Here is a 14,454-nt window from a genome sequence, read left to right as displayed (position 1 = left end):
AGGACAATTTGTCCCAGGCCGACAGCACCACACCCATTGGTTCCTGACACACCCACTGCCCCTGTTGTGTCTCAGATGTTTCTGGTGCCCTGCCCAGCCCCATTTTCCACCATTAACCCTGGAGCAATTTCCTCTGAGCCACCTGCAAATGACACAGCCACTCCAACCAAACGATCGTACAATCGCACTGTAAAAGCAAATTCGTGCAGAAAGTGTGGCCAATTTCGTACTCAAGAAACTGGCCATAGCCAGTACAAAGGCAAAATATATTGCCCTAATAAAGAAACAATTACGAAGGAGCAGTGGTTACAGATTATGAGAAGATAACTCATTTATTTATGTGTGATACATTCATTTTGTTCTCTTGGTTGGATCTGTTCTGTTTTTTATCTTCCAGCCATATTTAATGTTAAAGAGTTATACTGTGCACTTTTTTTTATCTTGTATTATTATTATTATTATTATTATTATAAACATGTGGGTATGTATGTGAATACACTATAATACATATGGAAATATATATACATATTAAATAAAGTTAAACTATTATTATTATTATTATAGAAAGGTTTATGTGTAGAGGAAGCAGTATAAAGTAAAATACCAAAATGTGTAGATTTTGATGTATATATTTATATATTTTTTTGTACTTATTTTATATAGCGTGTGCACTTAAAATTCTTAATTTTATATTGAATTTAGTACTTTTCCTACATTTTTTTAAATATGTATATAGTTAATAAATATATTTCTCTTTGACTGGTGTGTTGTATTTATTTGTTTTATTGAATGTAATGACATTCAGTTTACAGTTAAATTCAGTGTCACGTGTAGCTTTGCAGTAAGTAATATGATACAATAAAGTGTGAATGCCGTAATAAGGAGGTTATTTTGTCCCTACTGCCACAGGAAATGATTGCCTTAATAAATGCACTTTGACTAATGATAATGATAATGAGAATAAAATAAAAATCAATCTTAGAAACGAAAGAATTATTAAATCAAAAACATTACTGTCAAAATCAATCTTAGAAACGAAACAATAATTAAATTCAAATACATTACTTTTAAAATCAAACTTGGACACGAAACAATCGATTTACGATTTTTAACAAATACACGCATAACTTTATGTGACAGCGTGGATTCGAACCTACGATTTCCTGAATTTCTCGCGCTTCTCTTCCTCCCTCTCCCCTCTTCCCCCCCTTCTTATACAGACAATTGTTCCCCAGCTTTAGCTCAGTTGGGAGAGCGTTAGACTGAAGATCTAAAGGTCCCTGGTTCGATCCCGGGTTTCGGCAAAATCTCCCACTCTTTTCCGTTTTTTGAGGCGGGCCAGTGACCAAAAATCACTGGGTTCCAACTTCTCTGTATAACTGCTTCCCCACTGCCACGGAGCTATCTGTTTCCCAGTTGGCCACCAAACAAGCAGTTTCGGTTCCATGGTGTAATGGTCAGCACTCTGGGCTTTGAATCCAGCGATCTGAGTTCGAATCTCGGTGGAACCTGTGTGCTTTCTTGCCGCAGGAAAAGATAAAAACAGCACTAGGTTGTCACTGGTGACAGTCTTTGTGGCCCTGTGAGCAACGGCTGCTCCAGGTAAGGTTTCATGGTGTAATGGTTAGCACTCTGAATCCAGTGATCCGAGTTCAAATCGCGGTGGGACCACTTTTTGCAACCAATTTGCGCAGGACCATGTCTGAAATACTTTTTGGCAGCTTTGAGTCCAAAAAAATTAACTAACGTAGAGACTGTGGCAGCATTGCATCGATGCCCAGTCGGTCTCTTTAGGGCACTGGTTCTCAAACCTGTCCTGGAGGCACCCCTGCCCTGCACAGTTTGATTGTCTGCCTTATTAGACACACCCAAATAAGGTCTTGCGGTCTCTATAAAAGAGTTGATGATTTGAAACAGGTGTGATAGATGAGGGAAACATTCAAAATGTGTAGGGCAGGGGTGCCTCCAGGACAGGTTTGAAAACCACTGCTTTAGGGAACTGTGTGTAAAATGGCAATGTTTTGCAACCAATTTGCACAGGACCATGTCTGAAATACTTTTTGGCAGCTGTGAGCCCCAAAAAAAGCTAACGTGGGAGTGTCGCAGCATTGCGTCAGTGCTCAGTCGGTCTCTTTAGGGCAATGGTTTTCAAACCTTTCCTGGAGGCAACCCTGTCCTGAACATTTCGTATGTCTCCCTTATTAGACACACCCAAATCAGGTCTTGCAGTCTCTATTAATGAGCTGATGATTTGAAACTGGTGTGTTAGATGAGGGGAAATGCAAAATGTGCAGGGCAGGGATGCCTCCAGGAAAGGGTGGAAAACCACTGATTTAGGGATGTGTGAGTAAAAGGGCAGGAGCCAACTTGGAGAATGCGGGCATCGATCCCGCTACCTCTCGCATGCTAAGCGAGCGCTCTACCATTTGAGCTAATTCCCCTGGCCTTTCAAGAATGACGAGCATAGCTGCGAATGACCGGCTTGATGCAAAGAGGCCGTCCCTCCTCTGGGCTTGCACCTTTGCACTGGCCGCGATTGTGTTGTCGAATTAACAAAGAGATTTAGCTTTTGTGTTAAAGGACCTTCTCGGTCTTGTTACGCCAGTATGCATGTGCGGATTCTTGTATTATGCAGACCACCTTGCATCACTCGGGTCACGCAGACAACTTCTCACCTCTTTTTCTCACACTGACTTAAAGAATAAGGAAGCGGTTCTCCATTCCAGTCCTCGCTCCCCAAAGGTCTGCATATTTTGCATGTCTCTCTTTGTTAGCACACCTGATTTGGATAATCAGCTCATTAGAAGTGAGCTCCTTGCGATTGACATGGTCCCTACACAGTGTTCATTGCTCCCCACTCCCTGAGCAGGGGAAATCCGTCGAAGTTTACTTCACTTTGGAACATTGGTTCACGGATTTGCGCTGCGCAACGTCTTCACACATGGACAAGTGTGACATCATATACCTCTGTATACCTCTGTACACCTCTGTGTTAGTCACTTTGAACTGAACGTACACATACGCTCTGAACTTGAATCACGGAGGGATGTCATGTGATGTCCACTTCTCAGGGCACTTACGTTTGAATGGAACAAATGTCTGAAGCTATACGAGAAACATACAAAATCTGAAGAGCAGGGGGCTCGAGGACTGGAATTGAGAACCGCTGGTCTAAGTGACATCTGACAGTTTCAGCTGTCCTCCCTAACATCCCTCTACATGTTAGATACAGCCACATTTTTAGGTCAGTTAAGAGGCCAACTTGCGTTCGTTAGCCTTTAACACTGTCTCGAGGTCTTTGATTGCTTCCACGTTAGTTCATGTTCCTTCTTTTATTGATGCTGCACTAGCTCTTTTTTCTCAGCCCAGCACAGGAAGGCTCGTTGGTCTAGGGGTATGATTCTCGCTTTGGGTGCAAGAGGTGCCGGGTTCAAATCCCGGACGAGCCCTTGGTCGGGATAAAACGTGAAGCTTTGTTGTCTCATTGCGTTCACTAACATTGAGGCAGTTTTTTATTCAATCGGGTAGAGACAGATGGCTAAGGGAGGCCGGTTAGCTCAGATGGTTAGAGCGTGGTGCTAATAACGCCAAGGTCGCGGGTTCGATCCCCGTACTGGCCAGCTGTTTTTATTGTCTGGGGGCTCATCTCTGCTCTGCTCTTCTCCTGTGACAAAGAGTAGGGTGATCTCACTGAAATCCCTGCTTGCTAAGCAGGAGCTTGTAGTGGCCGAAATAGCTCAGTTGGGAGAGCGTTAGACTGAAGATCTAAAGGTCCCTGGTTCGATCCGGGGTTTCGGCAAAATCTTCCACTCTTTTCCGTTTTTTGAGGCGGGCCAGTGACCAAAAATCACTGGGTTCCAACTTCTCTGTATAACTGCTTCCCCAATGCCACGGAGCTATCTGTTTCCCAGTTGGCCACCAAACAAGCAGTTTCGGTTCCATGGTGTAATGGTCAGCACTCTGGGCTTTGAATCCAGTGATCCGAGTTTAAATCGTGGTGGGACCACTTTTTGCAACCAATTTGCGCAGGACCATGTCTGAAATACTTTTTGGCAGCTTTGAGTCCAAAAAAATTAACTAACGTAGAGACTGTGGCAGCATTGCATCGATGCCCAGTCGGTCTCTTTAGGGCACTGGTTCTCAAACCTGTCCTGGAGGCACCCCTGCCCTGCACAGTTTGATTGTCTGCCTTATTAGACACACCCAAATAAGGTCTTGCGGTCTCTATAAAAGAGTTGATGATTTGAAACAGGTGTGATAGATGAGGGAAACATTCAAAATGTGTAGGGCAGGGGTGCCTCCAGGACAGATTTGAAAACCACTGCTTTAGGGAACTGTGTGTAAAATGGCAATGTTTTGCAACCAATTTGCACAGGACCATGTCTGAAATACTTTTTGGCAGCTGTGAGCCCCAAAAAAAGCTAACGTGGGAGTGTCGCAGCATTGCGTCAGTGCTCAGTCGGTCTCTTTAGGGCAATGGTTTTCAAACCTTTCCTGGAGGCAACCCTGTCCTGAACATTTCGTATGTCTCCCTTATTAGACACACCCAAATCAGGTCTTGCAGTCTCTATTAATGAGCTGATGATTTGAAACTGGTGTGTTAGATGAGGGGAAATGCAAAATGTGCAGGGCAGGGATGCCTCCAGGAAAGGGTTGAAAACCACTGATTTAGGGATGTGTGAGTAAAAGGGCAGGAGCCAACTTGGAGAATGCAGGCATCGATCCCGCTACCTCTCGCATGCTAAGCGAGCGCTCTACCATTTGAGCTAATTCCCCTGGCCTTTCAAGAATGACGAGCATAGCTGCGAATGACCGGCTTGATGCAAAGAGGCCGTCCCTCCTCTGGGCTTGCACCTTTGCACTGGCCGCGATTGTGTTGTCGAATTAACAAAGAGATTTAGCTTTTGTGTTAAAGGACCTTCTCGGTCTTGTTACGCCAGTATGCATGTGCGGATTCTTGTATTATGCAGACCACCTTGCATCACTCGGGTCACGCAGACAACTTCTCACCTCTTTTTCTCACACTGACTTAAAGAATAAGGAAGCGGTTCTCCATTCCAGTCCTCGCTCCCCAAAGGTCTGCATATTTTGCATGTCTCTCTTTGTTAGCACACCTGATTTGGATAATCAGCTCATTAGAAGTGAGCTCCTTGCGATTGACATGGTCCCTACACAGTGTTCATTGCTCCCCACTCCCTGAGCAGGGGAAATCCGTCGAAGTTTACTTCACTTTGGAACATTGGTTCACGGATTTGCGCTGCGCAACGTCTTCACACATGGACAAGTGTGACATCATATACCTCTGTATACCTCTGTACACCTCTGTGTTAGTCACTTTGAACTGAACGTACACATACGCTCTGAACTTGAATCACGGAGGGATGTCATGTGATGTCCACTTCTCAGGGCACTTACGTTTGAATGGAACAAATGTCTGAAGCTATACGAGAAACATACAAAATCTGAAGAGCAGGGGGCTCGAGGACTGGAATTGAGAACCGCTGGTCTAAGTGACATCTGACAGTTTCAGCTGTCCTCCCTAACATCCCTCTACATGTTAGATACAGCCACATTTTTAGGTCAGTTAAGAGGCCAACTTGCGTTCGTTAGCCTTTAACACTGTCTCGAGGTCTTTGATTGCTTCCACGTTAGTTCATGTTCCTTCTTTTATTGATGCTGCACTAGCTCTTTTTTCTCGGCCCAGCACAGGAAGGCTCGTTGGTCTAGGGGTATGATTCTCGCTTTGGGTGCGAGAGGTCCCGGGTTCAAATCCCGGACGAGCCCTTGGTCGGGATAAAACGTGAAGCTTTGTTGTCTCATTGCGTTCACTAACATTGAGGCAGTTTTTTATTCAATCGGGTAGAGACAGATGGCTAAGGGAGGCCGGTTAGCTCAGATGGTTAGAGCGTGGTGCTAATAACGCCAAGGTCGCGGTTTCGATCCCCGTAATGGCCAGCTGTTTTTATTGTCTGTGGGCTCATCTCTGCTCTGCTCTTCTCCTGTGACAAAGAGTAGGGTGATCTCACTGAAATCCCTGCTTGCTAAGCAGGAGCTTGTTGTGGCCGAAATAGCTCATTTGGGAGAGCGTTAGACTCAAGATCTAAAGGTCCCTGGTTCGATCCCGGGTTTCGGCAAAATCTCCCACTCTTTTCCGTTTTTTGAGGCGGGCCAGTGACCAAAAATCACTGGGTTCCAACTTCTCTGTATAACTGCTTCCCCACTGCCACGGAGCTATCTGTTTCCCAGTTGGCCACCAAACAAGCAGTTTCGGTTCCATGGTGTAATGGTCAGCACTCTGGGCTTTGAATCCAGCGATCTGAGTTCGAATCTCGGTGGAACCTGTGTGCTTTCTTGCCGCAGGAAAAGATAAAAACAGCACTAGGTTGTCACTGGTGACAGTCTTTGTGGCCCTGTGAGCAACGGCTGCTCCAGGTAAGGTTTCATGGTGTAATGGTTAGCACTCTGAATCCAGTGATCCGAGTTCAAATCGCGGTGGGACCACTTTTTGCAACCAATTTGCGCAGGACCATGTCTGAAATACTTTTTGGCAGCTTTGAGTCCAAAAAAATTAACTAACGTAGAGACTGTGGCAGCATTGCATCGATGCCCAGTCGGTCTCTTTAGGGCACTGGTTCTCAAACCTGTCCTGGAGGCACCCCTGCCCTGCACAGTTTGATTGTCTGCCTTATTAGACACACCCAAATAAGGTCTTGCGGTCTCTATAAAAGAGTTGATGATTTGAAACAGGTGTGATAGATGAGGGAAACATTCAAAATGTGTAGGGCAGGGGTGCCTCCAGGACAGGTTTGAAAACCACTGCTTTAGGGAACTGTGTGTAAAATGGCAATGTTTTGCAACCAATTTGCACAGGACCATGTCTGAAATACTTTTTGGCAGCTGTGAGCCCCAAAAAAAGCTAACGTGGGAGTGTCGCAGCATTGCGTCAGTGCTCAGTCGGTCTCTTTAGGGCAATGGTTTTCAAACCTTTCCTGGAGGCAACCCTGTCCTGAACATTTCGTATGTCTCCCTTATTAGACACACCCAAATCAGGTCTTGCAGTCTCTATTAATGAGCTGATGATTTGAAACTGGTGTGTTAGATGAGGGGAAATGCAAAATGTGCAGGGCAGGGATGCCTCCAGGAAAGGGTGGAAAACCACTGATTTAGGGATGTGTGAGTAAAAGGGCAGGAGCCAACTTGGAGAATGCGGGCATCGATCCCGCTACCTCTCGCATGCTAAGCGAGCGCTCTACCATTTGAGCTAATTCCCCTGGCCTTTCAAGAATGACGAGCATAGCTGCGAATGACCGGCTTGATGCAAAGAGGCCGTCCCTCCTCTGGGCTTGCACCTTTGCACTGGCCGCGATTGTGTTGTCGAATTAACAAAGAGATTTAGCTTTTGTGTTAAAGGACCTTCTCGGTCTTGTTACGCCAGTATGCATGTGCGGATTCTTGTATTATGCAGACCACCTTGCATCACTCGGGTCACGCAGACAACTTCTCACCTCTTTTTCTCACACTGACTTAAAGAATAAGGAAGCGGTTCTCCATTCCAGTCCTCGCTCCCCAAAGGTCTGCATATTTTGCATGTCTCTCTTTGTTAGCACACCTGATTTGGATAATCAGCTCATTAGAAGTGAGCTCCTTGCGATTGACATGGTCCCTACACAGTGTTCATTGCTCCCCACTCCCTGAGCAGGGGAAATCCGTCGAAGTTTACTTCACTTTGGAACATTGGTTCACGGATTTGCGCTGCGCAACGTCTTCACACATGGACAAGTGTGACATCATATACCTCTGTATACCTCTGTACACCTCTGTGTTAGTCACTTTGAACTGAACGTACACATACGCTCTGAACTTGAATCACGGAGGGATGTCATGTGATGTCCACTTCTCAGGGCACTTACGTTTGAATGGAACAAATGTCTGAAGCTATACGAGAAACATACAAAATCTGAAGAGCAGGGGGCTCGAGGACTGGAATTGAGAACCGCTGGTCTAAGTGACATCTGACAGTTTCAGCTGTCCTCCCTAACATCCCTCTACATGTTAGATACAGCCACATTTTTAGGTCAGTTAAGAGGCCAACTTGCGTTCGTTAGCCTTTAACACTGTCTCGAGGTCTTTGATTGCTTCCACGTTAGTTCATGTTCCTTCTTTTATTGATGCTGCACTAGCTCTTTTTTCTCGGCCCAGCACAGGAAGGCTCGTTGGTCTAGGGGTATGATTCTCGCTTTGGGTGCAAGAGGTGCCGGGTTCAAATCCCGGACGAGCCCTTGGTCGGGATAAAACGTGAAGCTTTGTTGTCTCATTGCGTTCACTAACATTGAGGCAGTTTTTTATTCAATCGGGTAGAGACAGATGGCTAAGGGAGGCCGGTTAGCTCAGATGGTTAGAGCGTGGTGCTAATAACGCCAAGGTCGCGGGTTCGATCCCCGTACTGGCCAGCTGTTTTTATTGTCTGGGGGCTCATCTCTGCTCTGCTCTTCTCCTGTGACAAAGAGTAGGGTGATCTCACTGAAATCCCTGCTTGCTAAGCAGGAGCTTGTAGTGGCCGAAATAGCTCAGTTGGGAGAGCGTTAGACTGAAGATCTAAAGGTCCCTGGTTCGATCCGGGGTTTCGGCAAAATCTTCCACTCTTTTCCGTTTTTTGAGGCGGGCCAGTGACCAAAAATCACTGGGTTCCAACTTCTCTGTATAACTGCTTCCCCAATGCCACGGAGCTATCTGTTTCCCAGTTGGCCACCAAACAAGCAGTTTCGGTTCCATGGTGTAATGGTCAGCACTCTGGGCTTTGAATCCAGTGATCCGAGTTTAAATCGTGGTGGGACCACTTTTTGCAACCAATTTGCGCAGGACCATGTCTGAAATACTTTTTGGCAGCTTTGAGTCCAAAAAAATTAACTAACGTAGAGACTGTGGCAGCATTGCATCGATGCCCAGTCGGTCTCTTTAGGGCACTGGTTCTCAAACCTGTCCTGGAGGCACCCCTGCCCTGCACAGTTTGATTGTCTGCCTTATTAGACACACCCAAATAAGGTCTTGCGGTCTCTATAAAAGAGTTGATGATTTGAAACAGGTGTGATAGATGAGGGAAACATTCAAAATGTGTAGGGCAGGGGTGCCTCCAGGACAGATTTGAAAACCACTGCTTTAGGGAACTGTGTGTAAAATGGCAATGTTTTGCAACCAATTTGCACAGGACCATGTCTGAAATACTTTTTGGCAGCTGTGAGCCCCAAAAAAAGCTAACGTGGGAGTGTCGCAGCATTGCGTCAGTGCTCAGTCGGTCTCTTTAGGGCAATGGTTTTCAAACCTTTCCTGGAGGCAACCCTGTCCTGAACATTTCGTATGTCTCCCTTATTAGACACACCCAAATCAGGTCTTGCAGTCTCTATTAATGAGCTGATGATTTGAAACTGGTGTGTTAGATGAGGGGAAATGCAAAATGTGCAGGGCAGGGATGCCTCCAGGAAAGGGTTGAAAACCACTGATTTAGGGATGTGTGAGTAAAAGGGCAGGAGCCAACTTGGAGAATGCAGGCATCGATCCCGCTACCTCTCGCATGCTAAGCGAGCGCTCTACCATTTGAGCTAATTCCCCTGGCCTTTCAAGAATGACGAGCATAGCTGCGAATGACCGGCTTGATGCAAAGAGGCCGTCCCTCCTCTGGGCTTGCACCTTTGCACTGGCCGCGATTGTGTTGTCGAATTAACAAAGAGATTTAGCTTTTGTGTTAAAGGACCTTCTCGGTCTTGTTACGCCAGTATGCATGTGCGGATTCTTGTATTATGCAGACCACCTTGCATCACTCGGGTCACGCAGACAACTTCTCACCTCTTTTTCTCACACTGACTTAAAGAATAAGGAAGCGGTTCTCCATTCCAGTCCTCGCTCCCCAAAGGTCTGCATATTTTGCATGTCTCTCTTTGTTAGCACACCTGATTTGGATAATCAGCTCATTAGAAGTGAGCTCCTTGCGATTGACATGGTCCCTACACAGTGTTCATTGCTCCCCACTCCCTGAGCAGGGGAAATCCGTCGAAGTTTACTTCACTTTGGAACATTGGTTCACGGATTTGCGCTGCGCAACGTCTTCACACATGGACAAGTGTGACATCATATACCTCTGTATACCTCTGTACACCTCTGTGTTAGTCACTTTGAACTGAACGTACACATACGCTCTGAACTTGAATCACGGAGGGATGTCATGTGATGTCCACTTCTCAGGGCACTTACGTTTGAATGGAACAAATGTCTGAAGCTATACGAGAAACATACAAAATCTGAAGAGCAGGGGGCTCGAGGACTGGAATTGAGAACCGCTGGTCTAAGTGACATCTGACAGTTTCAGCTGTCCTCCCTAACATCCCTCTACATGTTAGATACAGCCACATTTTTAGGTCAGTTAAGAGGCCAACTTGCGTTCGTTAGCCTTTAACACTGTCTCGAGGTCTTTGATTGCTTCCACGTTAGTTCATGTTCCTTCTTTTATTGATGCTGCACTAGCTCTTTTTTCTCGGCCCAGCACAGGAAGGCTCGTTGGTCTAGGGGTATGATTCTCGCTTTGGGTGCGAGAGGTCCCGGGTTCAAATCCCGGACGAGCCCTTGGTCGGGATAAAACGTGAAGCTTTGTTGTCTCATTGCGTTCACTAACATTGAGGCAGTTTTTTATTCAATCGGGTAGAGACAGATGGCTAAGGGAGGCCGGTTAGCTCAGATGGTTAGAGCGTGGTGCTAATAACGCCAAGGTCGCGGTTTCGATCCCCGTAATGGCCAGCTGTTTTTATTGTCTGTGGGCTCATCTCTGCTCTGCTCTTCTCCTGTGACAAAGAGTAGGGTGATCTCACTGAAATCCCTGCTTGCTAAGCAGGAGCTTGTTGTGGCCGAAATAGCTCAGTTGGGAGAGCGTTAGACTCAAGATCTAAAGGTCCCTGGTTCGATCCCGGGTTTCGGCAAAATCTCCCACTCTTTTCCGTTTTTTGAGGCGGGCCAGTGACCAAAAATCACTGGGTTCCAACTTCTCTGTATAACTGCTTCCCCACTGCCACGGAGCTATCTGTTTCCCAGTTGGCCACCAAACAAGCAGTTTCGGTTCCATGGTGTAATGGTCAGCACTCTGGGCTTTGAATCCAGCGATCTGAGTTCGAATCTCGGTGGAACCTGTGTGCTTTCTTGCCGCAGGAAAAGATAAAAACAGCACTAGGTTGTCACTGGTGACAGTCTTTGTGGCCCTGTGAGCAACGGCTGCTCCAGGTAAGGTTTCATGGTGTAATGGTTAGCACTCTGAATCCAGTGATCCGAGTTCAAATCGCGGTGGGACCACTTTTTGCAACCAATTTGCGCAGGACCATGTCTGAAATACTTTTTGGCAGCTTTGAGTCCAAAAAAATTAACTAACGTAGAGACTGTGGCAGCATTGCATCGATGCCCAGTCGGTCTCTTTAGGGCACTGGTTCTCAAACCTGTCCTGGAGGCACCCCTGCCCTGCACAGTTTGATTGTCTGCCTTATTAGACACACCCAAATAAGGTCTTGCGGTCTCTATAAAAGAGTTGATGATTTGAAACAGGTGTGATATAGTGTTGTACTTAGATATTAGAAGAGCTATGGCGAATAAGGAAGTTGTCATGAGTGTGTTTTTAGACATAGAAAAAGCCTATGATACAGTATGGAAAGAGGGCTTAATGATAAAGCTATATGATGCAGGGGTAAGAGGTAGGATGTTAAATTGGATTAAAGATTTTCTGAAGGAGCGTACCATTCAGGTGAGAGTAGACGGATCTATGTCCAGTAAGGAAAATGTGGAAAATGGAACCCCTCAGGGAAGTGTTATTAGCCCAGTGTTATTTAATGTAATGATTAACGATATTTTTAGTAAGTTAAATAGAGGTTTTGGAATGGCATTATTTGCTGACGATGCAGCTGTTTGGAAAAGAGGGCGGAACTTGAATTATATTTATAAACAAGTACAACAAGCAATTAATAAAGTAGAGGCATGGGCAGATGAATGGGGTTTTAGAATTTCAGTATCAAAATCAAAATATGTTGTGTTTGGTCTAAAAAGGAAACTTTTAGATAAGACTTTAAGTATTTATAATAGTCCTATAGAAAAAGTTAAATCATTTAAGTTTTTAGGAGTTTGGTTTGAGGAAAGAATGACTTGGAAAGAGCACATAAATAATACAGTGAAAAAGTGTGAGAGGGTTATTAATACCTTAAGATGTTTAGTTGGAATAGATTGGGGTGCAAGTAGAGAGTGTTTAATGATGATTTTTAGGGGAATAATTAGAGCTAATATTGATTATGGTTGCATGGTATATAGATCAGCATCAGAATCTGTTTTAAACAAATTGGATGTAGTTCAAGCAAAAGCATTGAGAATTTGTGGAGGAGCAATGAGATCTACTCCACTTAATGCTTTGTTAATTGAAATGGGGGAGACTACATTAGAGCTCAGACGGAATAAATTGTTTCTGTTTTATTGGACAAAGCTACGAAGTCATAATTGTTCTAACCCGGCTAGGATTTTATTAGAGGAACACTGGGAACTCCAGAAAAGGGATGGAAATAAAAAAGAGTGTGGGAAGATGTCAATAGGTAAGGAAGCTCAGGATATAGGAGTGAATGATATCATGATCGCGCCAGTAATTATTTGGCCTCCAGTACCTCCATGGTTACTGCCAGTCCCTAAAGTGGACCTAAGTATTTTAGATCAAATAAAGAAATATGAAGGTAATCCTGTGGATATGGTTTATAATCATTTAAAGAAAATCTGGCCCGAGTATGTGCAGATATTTACGGATGGTTCAATGAAGTTAAGAAGTAGGAAAACCGCAATAGGAGTAAGTATTCCTCAGCTGAAGTTAATGAATGGAAAGCGGTTAACAGATAGTATGTCAGCCATTACTGCAGAGCTGGTGGCTATTTTATTGGCCTTGGAGTGGGTGGAGGAAAATGGACCAGGGAAAAGAATAATTTGTTCAGACTCAAGTGCTGCTTTAATGGCATTAAAGGGAAGGAAAAGTGAAGCCAGGGCATATTTAGTTGTAGAAGTCTTAGTAACACTTAATAGAGTTAATAAAATGGGGAGTACAGTTGGATTTATTTGGGTACCTGCTCACATTGGTGTTCAGGGAAATGAAGAGGCAGATGAAATGGCAAGAAGTGCAGTAAATAAAAGTGAAGTAGAGTTGGAGGTTATGTTCGGTAGGGTAGAATGTAAAAGTATTATCCAAGAAAGAACATTGAAATTATGGCAAAAAGAATGGAATGAGGGACATAAAGGCAGACATTATTATTCTGTTCAGCCAACAGTAGGACGTAACCTAAATACAACATTAGAAAGGAAAGAGAGTGTCATTCTAACTAGATTAAGGTTGGGCCATTGTGCACTAAACTTTGGGTTAGCAAGGGTTGGAAAACATCTAGATGGCAGATGTAGATGTGGACAAGAAGAAACGGTGAATCATGTAATAATGGAGTGCTCCAACCATCATACAGCAAGATGTCACATGATTTCAGAGTTATTAGAATGTGGAGTCTCTAATATATCTGTTCAGACTATTCTTAACCCAAAGGACTATGAGTCTACAAAGATTTTTATGAAGTTTTTGCACAAGACTGGACTTTACGCAAGGATTTAAAGGATAAACCGAGGCCTCAAATGACCTGAGGAGGGCAGTAATACGCCGGTGATGCGTCTATGCTGCCGCAAATTCAAAAGAAGAAGAAGAACAGGTGTGATAGATGAGGGAAACATTCAAAATGTGTAGGGCAGGGGTGCCTCCAGGACAGGTTTGAAAACCACTGCTTTAGGGAACTGTGTGTAAAATGGCAATGTTTTGCAACCAATTTGCACAGGACCATGTCTGAAATACTTTTTGGCAGCTGTGAGCCCCAAAAAAAGCTAACGTGGGAGTGTCGCAGCATTGCGTCAGTGCTCAGTCGGTCTCTTTAGGGCAATGGTTTTCAAACCTTTCCTGGAGGCAACCCTGTCCTGAACATTTCGTATGTCTCCCTTATTAGACACACCCAAATCAGGTCTTGCAGTCTCTATTAATGAGCTGATGATTTGAAACTGGTGTGTTAGATGAGGGGAAATGCAAAATGTGCAGGGCAGGGATGCCTCCAGGAAAGGGTTGAAAACCACTGATTTAGGGATGTGTGAGTAAAAGGGCAGGAGCCAACTTGGAGAATGCGGGCATCGATCCCGCTACCTCTCGCATGCTAAGCGAGCGCTCTACCATTTGAGCTAATTCCCCTGGCCTTTCAAGAATGACGAGCATAGCTGCGAATGACCGGCTTGATGCAAAGAGGCCGTCCCTCCTCTGGGCTTGCACCTTTGCACTGGCCGCGATTGTGTTGTCGAATTAACAAAGAGATTTAGCTTTTGTGTTAAAGGACCTTCTCGGTCTTGTTACGCCAGTATGCATGTGCGGATTCTTGT

The 14,454-nt window shown here is 44.9% G+C and overlaps 19 non-coding genes across 19 annotated transcripts; 16 read left to right on the top strand and 3 right to left on the bottom strand.

Annotated features, from left to right (window-relative positions):
• Positions 1–1,234: 1,234 nt before the first annotated feature.
• trnaf-gaa (transfer RNA phenylalanine (anticodon GAA)) lies at positions 1,235–1,304 on the top strand. The gene has a single exon. It is a non-coding gene; the product is annotated as a tRNA-Phe (tRNA).
• A 135-nt stretch (positions 1,305–1,439) lies between these two features.
• trnaq-uug (transfer RNA glutamine (anticodon UUG)) lies at positions 1,440–1,511 on the top strand. Its single transcript has one exon. It is a non-coding gene; the product is annotated as a tRNA-Gln (tRNA).
• Positions 1,512–2,368: 857 nt separating this feature from the next.
• Positions 2,369–2,441, bottom strand: trnaa-agc (transfer RNA alanine (anticodon AGC)). Its single transcript has one exon. It is a non-coding gene; the product is annotated as a tRNA-Ala (tRNA).
• Positions 2,442–3,377: 936 nt separating this feature from the next.
• trnap-ugg (transfer RNA proline (anticodon UGG)) lies at positions 3,378–3,449 on the top strand. Its single transcript has one exon. It is a non-coding gene; the product is annotated as a tRNA-Pro (tRNA).
• Positions 3,450–3,546: 97 nt separating this feature from the next.
• trnai-aau (transfer RNA isoleucine (anticodon AAU)) lies at positions 3,547–3,620 on the top strand. Its single transcript has one exon. It is a non-coding gene; the product is annotated as a tRNA-Ile (tRNA).
• Positions 3,621–3,726: 106 nt separating this feature from the next.
• Positions 3,727–3,799, top strand: trnaf-gaa (transfer RNA phenylalanine (anticodon GAA)). The gene has a single exon. It is a non-coding gene; the product is annotated as a tRNA-Phe (tRNA).
• Positions 3,800–5,712: 1,913 nt separating this feature from the next.
• On the top strand, positions 5,713–5,784 carry trnap-ugg (transfer RNA proline (anticodon UGG)). Its single transcript has one exon. It is a non-coding gene; the product is annotated as a tRNA-Pro (tRNA).
• Positions 5,785–5,881: 97 nt separating this feature from the next.
• On the top strand, positions 5,882–5,955 carry trnai-aau (transfer RNA isoleucine (anticodon AAU)). The gene has a single exon. It is a non-coding gene; the product is annotated as a tRNA-Ile (tRNA).
• Positions 5,956–6,061: 106 nt separating this feature from the next.
• trnal-caa (transfer RNA leucine (anticodon CAA)) lies at positions 6,062–6,134 on the top strand. Its single transcript has one exon. It is a non-coding gene; the product is annotated as a tRNA-Leu (tRNA).
• A 135-nt stretch (positions 6,135–6,269) lies between these two features.
• On the top strand, positions 6,270–6,341 carry trnaq-uug (transfer RNA glutamine (anticodon UUG)). The gene has a single exon. It is a non-coding gene; the product is annotated as a tRNA-Gln (tRNA).
• Positions 6,342–7,198: 857 nt separating this feature from the next.
• trnaa-agc (transfer RNA alanine (anticodon AGC)) lies at positions 7,199–7,271 on the bottom strand. The gene has a single exon. It is a non-coding gene; the product is annotated as a tRNA-Ala (tRNA).
• Positions 7,272–8,207: 936 nt separating this feature from the next.
• On the top strand, positions 8,208–8,279 carry trnap-ugg (transfer RNA proline (anticodon UGG)). The gene has a single exon. It is a non-coding gene; the product is annotated as a tRNA-Pro (tRNA).
• A 97-nt stretch (positions 8,280–8,376) lies between these two features.
• On the top strand, positions 8,377–8,450 carry trnai-aau (transfer RNA isoleucine (anticodon AAU)). The gene has a single exon. It is a non-coding gene; the product is annotated as a tRNA-Ile (tRNA).
• A 106-nt stretch (positions 8,451–8,556) lies between these two features.
• Positions 8,557–8,629, top strand: trnaf-gaa (transfer RNA phenylalanine (anticodon GAA)). The gene has a single exon. It is a non-coding gene; the product is annotated as a tRNA-Phe (tRNA).
• A 1,913-nt stretch (positions 8,630–10,542) lies between these two features.
• Positions 10,543–10,614, top strand: trnap-ugg (transfer RNA proline (anticodon UGG)). The gene has a single exon. It is a non-coding gene; the product is annotated as a tRNA-Pro (tRNA).
• Positions 10,615–10,711: 97 nt separating this feature from the next.
• On the top strand, positions 10,712–10,785 carry trnai-aau (transfer RNA isoleucine (anticodon AAU)). Its single transcript has one exon. It is a non-coding gene; the product is annotated as a tRNA-Ile (tRNA).
• A 106-nt stretch (positions 10,786–10,891) lies between these two features.
• Positions 10,892–10,964, top strand: trnal-caa (transfer RNA leucine (anticodon CAA)). The gene has a single exon. It is a non-coding gene; the product is annotated as a tRNA-Leu (tRNA).
• Positions 10,965–11,099: 135 nt separating this feature from the next.
• Positions 11,100–11,171, top strand: trnaq-uug (transfer RNA glutamine (anticodon UUG)). Its single transcript has one exon. It is a non-coding gene; the product is annotated as a tRNA-Gln (tRNA).
• Positions 11,172–14,196: 3,025 nt separating this feature from the next.
• trnaa-agc (transfer RNA alanine (anticodon AGC)) lies at positions 14,197–14,269 on the bottom strand. Its single transcript has one exon. It is a non-coding gene; the product is annotated as a tRNA-Ala (tRNA).
• Between the last annotated feature and the right edge of the window lie 185 nt (positions 14,270–14,454).

The sequence above is a fragment of the Carassius gibelio genome, chromosome B10 (genome assembly GCF_023724105.1).
Source record: "Carassius gibelio isolate Cgi1373 ecotype wild population from Czech Republic chromosome B10, carGib1.2-hapl.c, whole genome shotgun sequence".
Classification (NCBI taxonomy): Eukaryota; Metazoa; Chordata; class Actinopteri; order Cypriniformes; family Cyprinidae; genus Carassius; species Carassius gibelio.
The sequence above is the reverse complement of the archived record's forward strand: the minus strand, read 5'-3'. Positions and strand labels throughout refer to the sequence as shown.